The sequence below is a fragment of the Aedes aegypti genome, chromosome 3, assembly GCF_002204515.2.
Source record: "Aedes aegypti strain LVP_AGWG chromosome 3, AaegL5.0 Primary Assembly, whole genome shotgun sequence".
Lineage (NCBI taxonomy): Eukaryota > Metazoa > Arthropoda > Insecta > Diptera > Culicidae > Aedes > Aedes aegypti.
In genome coordinates, this window is record NC_035109.1 from 65,733,004 (window position 1) to 65,742,315 (window position 9,312).

Consider the following 9,312-nt stretch of genomic DNA (forward strand, 5'->3'; position numbering starts at 1 on the left):
TGTTTGCTTAGAATGGATCATTGAAGGTAGTTTTTGCCAGTGCTCTCCGCATCAAAACAAAGGCGCCACTGTATCCAGCTTTTTACGCTGGGTAGCTATAAAGTTCTGGATCACCCCCACTTGATGTTTCTTGTCTACACTATAATTTTTTTATGGTTAGATCTCAGCAATCCTAGAAGGATAAAAAACTTCGATGTTGACAACAGCCGTCAGATTTTTTTTTTCAATCCAACTTGATCAAGTTTTAATTTTCTATCAATTTTGAACTCGTTTACGATTTATAACAGTTTGTTTTTGCAGGTTTACAAAACTCATCGAGTCGAATTGGACATAAAGATACTAATTGACTGAATATTGGAACATGGACTTCAAAGCATTTCAAATCTTCAATGAGGACTTTCTATCCGTCGTGCGCCAGCAACGTGCATTCATAATTGCAGTTAAAATTCAATTAAACTAACAACAGTATATATAAAAGGCATAAGCTAGAATAGTAATTTGTCTAAAGCTTACAGAATCTGCCAAATTTCGCTGTCAGACAATCGATGGGATACGGGTGATGGCCTGATCCAGAAGAACCAAACAGTATTTAAACAGCTCAAAATTGTGTTGGAAATCTATCAAATGTCGCTAATATATGATTTGGGATATGGGTACCTGAATGTACTTCTCATTTATGCAAGATTTCGGAAAGAAAAAAGCATGATTGTGTGCTTAGGTTTATTTTATTCATACGGCCAAGACTCAAAAATTTAAGTTAGATTGCACAGTTTTTCGATTTCTTGATCCAAGTGAAAGTTGTTGATTGATGATTATTTTTTCGGAATGGAATATTATAATGTAGGGACATCTTCGTCTTCTAAGTTTGTCTTGAACACAAGAATTCATGTTGAAAGCCTGATATTACTAGTAACAATAACAGAAATCAGATCTCTTCAATGTCCATATGTACCTATTATGCGAAGTTCAAATTGAAATCCACGTATCCGATTGATTGGGGAACCTAAAATCACGTGAAATAAATAAATTGAACAAATTTATACGATACATTAATAAAATTTGATTTAAGAAATTCTCCTAGGTGCAACACGAATGTGGTGAAAATTTTTGACAATTTAATAAACAAACCAGAATTACAGCCTGCTAAGATTTTACTATAAAATCTGTGAGCAAAATATGTCATAATCAAATCACCCCTCGTTTTTTTTTATAGCCAGCGAAAAAAACCTGGATATGGGATTTAACGTTGTGACAGCATTGCTGTTCTGTCAAACACACAAGGCTACGGTGGCGCTATCTATGCTTTCCATAGCGGCCGTTTTGGTTATTTTAATGATCCATTGGGACAGGATGGGAATCTGTGGAACGACACTGTTTCCGGGATGCATTTTAAATTATATTTACACGTTTAGATTTACATTTTTTTTTCAAAACTACCATGGTTTGAGACAAGACAATGAGCCTCTGTACGTGCCATACATTATTTTGTGCTCATGACTTTTACTGTGCGCCGTGTGTTGGTGCTGTCTCCCTCTCTCTCACGGGCAACTTGAAAACAGGGCGCACAGTAAAAGTCAAACGTTTTATAGCATGCATAGGCTCATTGCCAACTTTACTCTACGGTAGATGCTTCTTTTTCTACTCTGGGTGACAAGACTGCTGTCTCCGGTAGGTGCACTTCCCGGATAAAAACGTATCATTCAGTGAATGGAATAAACCATTAATGTACAATATAACGTATTGGATACAATACAGCGTATTGTAATTGAATGTCAAAGCAATATTATTCTTATTTGGATATACAATTCAAAAACAATATAATATATTGTAACAGAACATTGTATTGTTTTTAATTGATTTTATACATTACAATTTTGGTCAAATTCCTATTTTCGCGTAAAACAACTGTTGCTTTTTTCTATGTAGCTTTGCTGAAAGAAATAAACAAAACAAGTTGAGAAAGCAAGAAATGTTGGGTGAAAAATATTCAAAAAGTAAAAATAAGTAGTTTTTTAGAAGTCACTTGACATTAGCTGTAACGACGAATGCAACCATGATACAGTTCGTTGAATTGTTTTTGTATTGTACAACAATACACGAATTGCTAATCAAGACAATACATGAACATTATATCGTATTGTATTTTCAAAATGTTTGTATGAGAAAATATCTCTATTTGTATTGTTACGATACTTAACCACCCATACATTATATTGCAAAAATCTCATATACCATACAGTGAACTGTTCAAAACAATATATTGTACTGTAATTATATTGTCATTTTACATATACTGTATTGTATTTCCAATATATTGAATGGTACTGTTACAATACGTTATATTGTTTTTGTATTGTATTTTTTATTTGTGTTGCTTTGACGACCTCCAACAAACGTCAAATTTCGAATCCCACCCACCATCAAGCAGCACCCACAAGCCGCCATTCCCGCTCTTGGATTAGTGGATAAACAATGGGTTGTTAAGAATGTTTACCATGAGCATGAGCATGAGCATGACGGCCCGCAGATGCTACTCCGTTATTGCAAGAAAGGCTGTACTTACACAGGGAACCAACAGACGCTACTCGGGATGAGTAGCATCCTCAATGTGTAAGTACTGGTGCTCTCATTATTATAACAAACAATAACGGCGCCGGCTGCGTCCGAATGCAGGTCAATAGGGTCCTAAAGCCCTGTCCTAATTTTAGTGCCAAACGCTTAAGTTTAGGTCAAAAACACATGTTTACTCAATTTTATAATGTTTTCCGTTGGTTTAAGTCGAAAACACATATTTTTTAGATTTTGTCACACCCCTTGGCTTAAACTCAAATTTTGGGTGTATTTTGTTTTCCGTGTCCCTTCCGAAATGTCAGATAGGAACAACCCCGGTGTTAAAACTAAAACCCCTGTGGTGTTTTTGTCGACTAAGCGAACGTCAAACATGATCTCAAGTGTCAAGGTTCATTTATGGACCCAATTTTTAAATTAAAGTTTAAATATGATATAGCCGTTATTTGAGCGGGAAAAAATGCTAAAGTAGTTGAAGTAACATGCTCTTTCGGGTTGTTAAATAAAAACAAGATTTTATTGAAAATTTTAGGACCCAATTGAGGGATGGGAGGGAAATGTTGACGTGTTCCTTGCTTTATGGAAGCCGAGGAGTCCTCTGCACTTCCACTAGTAAACACTGGGAGTTTGGATATGGGGGAGGGATTCGTTTTGGTAAACGATAAATATATAATTTGAAATAAATGCGCCTTACCGGATTCGCGATATTACTCGATAAACGAATTGAACGCCGAACAAGTGTTCGTCACTCGCCCTCATAGGACCAAGCGACAAGATCAAAGGATCAAACACTACTAACGCGTTCCGCCACCCGCAATACTATTCCACCTAGGGTTACCATATTTGCTCTCACTGAAAAGAGTACATTTTTTCAACTCTGTAAAAGAGTACTGAAGAGTACACTTAGCCTATTTAAAATTTCAACTTTTTACCAATGTATTTGTCTTAATTTTCTTGTGTTACCCATTTTCTTAATTTATTCTTAATTCTAAAGTCGTTGGTCGCATTAACACTATTGACTACCAAAAGTTAGATTAAAAAGTTAAATGCAAATTGCCAGATTCATATTAACAGACACTCTTCTTGCATTTCAATCACAGTTTAGTTAGCAGGGAGACACTATTCTCAATTTTTCATTCTAGATTTCATGAACTTCAGCGTTTTTCCGCTAATTCTATAATATGTTTTCTTAATATACTGGACATTGACTTTGAGCGAATTGGTGTACTAAATCATGATTTTTTTTTTATAATAACGCAAGTTATGTTTTTTATAATAACGCAATTTATATAGAAATGATGACTTTTTGTAACAATGTATTCCTTCAAATGGGTTCGTTTCTTAAACAAACATTTAGTAAAAATGTTCTCTACCAGATGCACTGAGAAATGTCAATTTTGGTAGCATGGCACTGTGTTTTATTTTGTCGATTGCGTGCGCTTTTACAATAGCACCCGAATCGTTGATTTTAGCGATAAAGTTTATTCGGAGAAGTTTCTTGGCATACTGAAGCGCATCTTTTGATGCAAACTGTTTAGTGATCAAACCCCCAGCAGTGAAATAGAAAAACTATCTTTTCATAACATTTAGATAGACAAAGTTGTAGAAGTAGCAATTTGAAACAACTTTGTGTGTTCGATTGTCTATCTCCCAATCTTTTCTACACCGTTGTATGTGAATTTCCTGTAAAAATCATATTATTGATTATCATTTTCCAAAATTTTCAACATTTTTTGTGTTTTCTACAAAGTTTGTTTTCACATACAAACCCATGTTTTTGCTGATCATGTTATCAAGCTATCTTTAGAAAGAACAAAGTTACTCAAAAATTACTATTTTTTGAGGGCTAGTTTAGACCCCAATTCCTGCTTTCGGCGCAAAACGGTGCAGACAGCCCTTAAATATTATAATAGAGTCATATCTTCCGTTCCGAAAAAACAATTGTCTATAAGAGTATCTTCATGCGCTTTTCTATCAAACAAATAAGCCTTATGAAACAGAAATCGACCAATAACTTCTTTACTCTAAGAGATCGAGAGTTGTGATGTTTTAGATGCTATACTTCAAAGTTAAACCTTTTAATTTTTGAAGCTTTGTTCATTATTTGCATTGCCAAATCGACGTTTCCAGAAAAAGTGCACAGTTCTAGGGAAGTTGTTTCAAATAGGCTGAATTGTTATAAACAACTTTACACAACTCTCATCTGAAAAAATAGTTAGTTGATTGTTTATCAATAGATTTTTCATTGGGCCTCTTATTTATATATTGAGTGGATTCAATGAGCGCAAAATTTCTTTCCAATCATTATTGCGCTTATCATACCAATGCTACTCAATCAGCATTTCTCAAAATATGTTAGAAAAAACATCTCTTATCGTAGGAAAAAGGTTTCACAAGTAACCGTGCTTGTGGCCAATTTGCCTTTTTGGACTTAAAGTGCTAAGATAGGACAATAAAGATCATGTCACCTGTGTAATAGAACTATACAACTTGGGTAATCGGGTTTCTTTCACAGGTTATTTGATTTTATCAGCATTCGTCAGCAACATCTTGAAAAGAGTACACTTGAGTTCGTTTAGCCAAAAAGAATAGTACACATATTTTTAAGGCGAAAAAGAGTACATGTACTCTTAAAATAGTACGTCTGGTAACCCTAATTCCACCGTGCCATGCGAGCGACACGTAACACGATTAATGCTGCCTTCATCACCCACCCCCGTAGGAGCAAGCGTCAAGGTCGAAGGATCAAACAGAAGTAGCGGACCAATTCACTTTTTCACTCTTTCCACCGACGCGCGACTATTTGATCCTGCCCTCATCACCCGCTCCCGAAAAAGCAAGCGTCAAGGTCGAAGGATCAAACAGAACTAGCGGACCGATTCACTTTTTCACTTTTTCCACCGACGCGCGACATGTTTAATCCTGCCTTCATCACCCGCTCCCGAAGAAGCAAGCGTCAAGGTCAAAGGATCAAACAGAACTAGCGGACCGATTCACTTTTTCACTCTTTCCACCGACGCGCGACATGTTTGATCCTGTCCTCATCACCCGCTCCCGAAGAAGCAAGCGTCAAGGTCGAAAGATCAAACAGAACTGGCGGGCCGATTCACTTTTTCCACCGACGCGCGACATGTTTGATCCTGCCCTCATCACCGCTCCCGAAGAAGCAAGCGTCAAGGTCAAAGGATCAAACAGAACTAGCGGACCGATTCACTGTTTCACTCTTTCCACCGACGCGCGACATGTTTGATCCTGTCCTCATCACCCGCTCCCGAAGAAGCAAGCGTCAAGGTCGAAAGATCAAACAGAACTGGCGGGCCGATTCACTTTTTCCACCGACGCGCGACATGTTTGATCCTGCCCTCATCACCGCTCCCGAAGAAGCAAGCGTCAAGGTCGAAGGATCAAACAGAACTAGCGGACCGATTCACTTTTTCACTTTTTCCACCGACGCGCGACATGTTTGATCCTGCCCTCATCACCCGCTCCCGAAGAAGCAAGCGTCAAGGTCGAAGGATCAAACAGAACTGGCGGACCGATTCACTTTTTCCACCGACGCGCGACATGTTTCACTCTTTCCACCGACGCGCGACATGTTTGATCCTGTCCTCATCACCCGCTCCCGAAGAAGCAAGCGTCAAGGTCCAAAGATCAAACAGAACTGGCGGGCCGATTCACTTTTTCCACCGACGCGCGACATGTTTGATCCTGCCCTCATCACCGCTCCCGAAGAAGCAAGCGTCAAGGTCGAAGGATCAAACAGAATTAGCGGACCGATTCACTTTTTCACTCTTTCCACCGACGCGCGACATGTTTGATCCTGCCCTCATCACCCGCTCCCGAAGAAGCAAGCGTCAAGGTCGAAAGATCAAACAGAACTCCAATGGGTTGTTAAGAATGTTTATCATTCAAAAACACGATGTTTCTCACACAAGTTTTGCACGACGACTGTACAGGGAAAGTATCTAGTACGGTCGAAAAATTTATTACTGGAAAGATACTCGAATGTTGTTGATATGTTTCATATATAGATATATTTATGTACGATTTATTTTCAAAACAACACAATTGTTCAATTTTTGATCACATTTTATTTCTGCTTATGAATAATTTAACAGATGTATGCCATAGTTTATGTATATATCTCGCATAACTTCTGATCTCGCCCTAAAAGCCATCCCAAGTAACCACGAAGCTATATATGCATACTTTATGTTTGCTCTATAGTGTGCTATCAGATTTTGTTTTAAAGTGACATAACCTTTGAAAGCTTTATAAAGCATAATTAAAGTGGGAAAGGGCCCCACAACAACCAAATTAATGCAATACTTGGTAAAGCAGTTTTAATGCACAAGCCCTACTAAAGCATTTATGTTTCTATATTTAGGGTTCATGATGTATATTAGCTTTAAATAATGTATGTTCAGGGCTTGCGTTAAAAATAAACAAAACAATGAATCCATTGACAACCTTTCAATGGTTTTCTTTACCAGCTTAATGATTTTTTTGTTAGAATCAGGATTCGAACCCACAACTAGGATGATGGTGTGCTGGATGCCTGGCGCGTTGGTGTCCTGTGCTAAAGCTGCTGATGTAATAAGGTAGGATAAAAGTTCCTTATAAACGAAGCCATTGTGTGAGTTAACATTAATATTCGCCCAGTTATTGCGAATAGAAAGAATTCTCTTCGGCGATTGATTTCCTTTCCTCACCAAATGAAACATCAATAGAAAGAATTTGATCACCATTCTTTCTCGTAGAGGAAATAACAGAACTTAACACACAAAACAAAGCCCTAGCACATTAAAAAGATTTCAGGGGAGAGAAATTGATCGACATTTCTTCTCGCTCCTTATGAGTAAAAGAGTCTCATAGATAAAATACACCAATTCTGATTGAATACATATATCCTTAGATCATGAAATGGGGGTTCGAGATGGAAGAAAGTAATTTCATTATTCTTCCATATCCCACAAAACGTAATGAGCGAGTGCGAACGTGCTCGATCGTCTTACTTATTTATTACAGATTCGAGTGCGTTTAATGAGGTTACGTAATCTTGTATGACAGCATAACTGTATATTCACTCTAAACGCTTAGCATAATGCTATATTAAAATAATGCTACAAAGCATTTACAATGTTAATCAAATGCATCATTGCTTGACAGTTATTGAATAAATGCATGATAACATTATTAATGCAAAAAAGGTTGACTTCCGACCAAATTAATGCAATGATATAATGCTTGTGGTTACTTGGGATTGGTAACCATGTGTGTAGCTCGTTGTCTCTGAGCATTTGAATGGATTTTCATGTTATTTAATAATGCTATGGGGAAGAAAGGATCATTATCTACCTGCCCGTAATGTTGGTTTGGATGCTTTTTCTTTCATGGGTTTGTTCACATATTTCATAACGCTAAAAATAGTCATTTTCGACACCCACCCACCCCCTCGTAACGCTTTTTGTGTGAATATTTTACAAGTTTTGTATGAGCCGTAACAGGACGAGGACACCCACCCACCCCCTTCAGCGTTATGAAATTTGTGAATGGGCCCCATTTGCTCATAAACAACGAGCTACACACTTGGCTACCAATGGCTTTTAGGGCGTTATCTCAGAGTATGCGAGATATGAATGAAATTGATGAAAAAGACTCTGTGTTTGGGATTTTGGTTATAAACAAGATGATGTGAAAATGACGCTGGAACGGGAACACCTCTTGCAATCGACTTCACCCATTTGGAGGAAAAAAAAACTTTTGTACGAATGGTCGCCGCTGTTCCAATTTTGACATTGGTGCCACTCTTATTTAAATCCACTCTGTGCGGAACGTGTGCCGGGCACACTGAGCCGAGTTTCCCACCCCCTGGGAAGAATGCACTTCAACAGAAAAGTAATCGCCTGTCTCGATGCGTGGGGAATTTGCAGTTGGTATAGGGCATGTCCATAGACTGGAGATTAGGCGCGAAAAATCCAATAAGAACCGTCACTTTCGTATCAATCTCCGAAAATATGCCAACGATCGATAGAACTGTTATATACGCCGAATAATATAGCTAACAGGTCGAGGCGACCAATTTTCGCCTGTCTAGTGTTAGTAGTGACCAACACTACAACATCTAGCCGTTCAAGACCAGGACGTTAGGCAACGATTTGTCGTTCCGATTGTGTTGTTCACACATGGCCTTCTGTTAAAACAAATTTTCAACTTCTATTCATTTCTCTCGTCTCTCGCTTGCGATTCTATAAATACATCTTGTTATTTCATTACTTTCGTTGCTCCCTTTCACTCTGAGTATTGCATTCACCGAAAAAAGCCAATGAATTTTCATAATATTTAAGTTATACTTTCATTCACATGTGCCGCTCTTCTACATTGATTTTTTTGTAAACATCAATCCCAGGACGCCAAAATTCTCACTCATCAAGCCAAGTACGGACCTGAAACGTAAATCACTCAAGTAAAATTTCTCCTTTTTACCAAAGTAATTTTGACAGCTGATTCAGTATAAGCGAAATGTCACTTTTACTTGCGGAATAATTGAGCGGCACATTTTTCCGTTCGGAAAAGTGACAGCTCCCTTTGATTTGTACAACAGGCGTTACCGACGTTATGAAATCAGCTCTACTTCTCAGCTGCGTACAGCTAAAGTAATTTCGGTAGCGGAATCATTCCTTGACCGTTTCTTGTCCTATCCTTTTGCACAGTACTTATGATCAGCGTACCGGCCATCAAGCA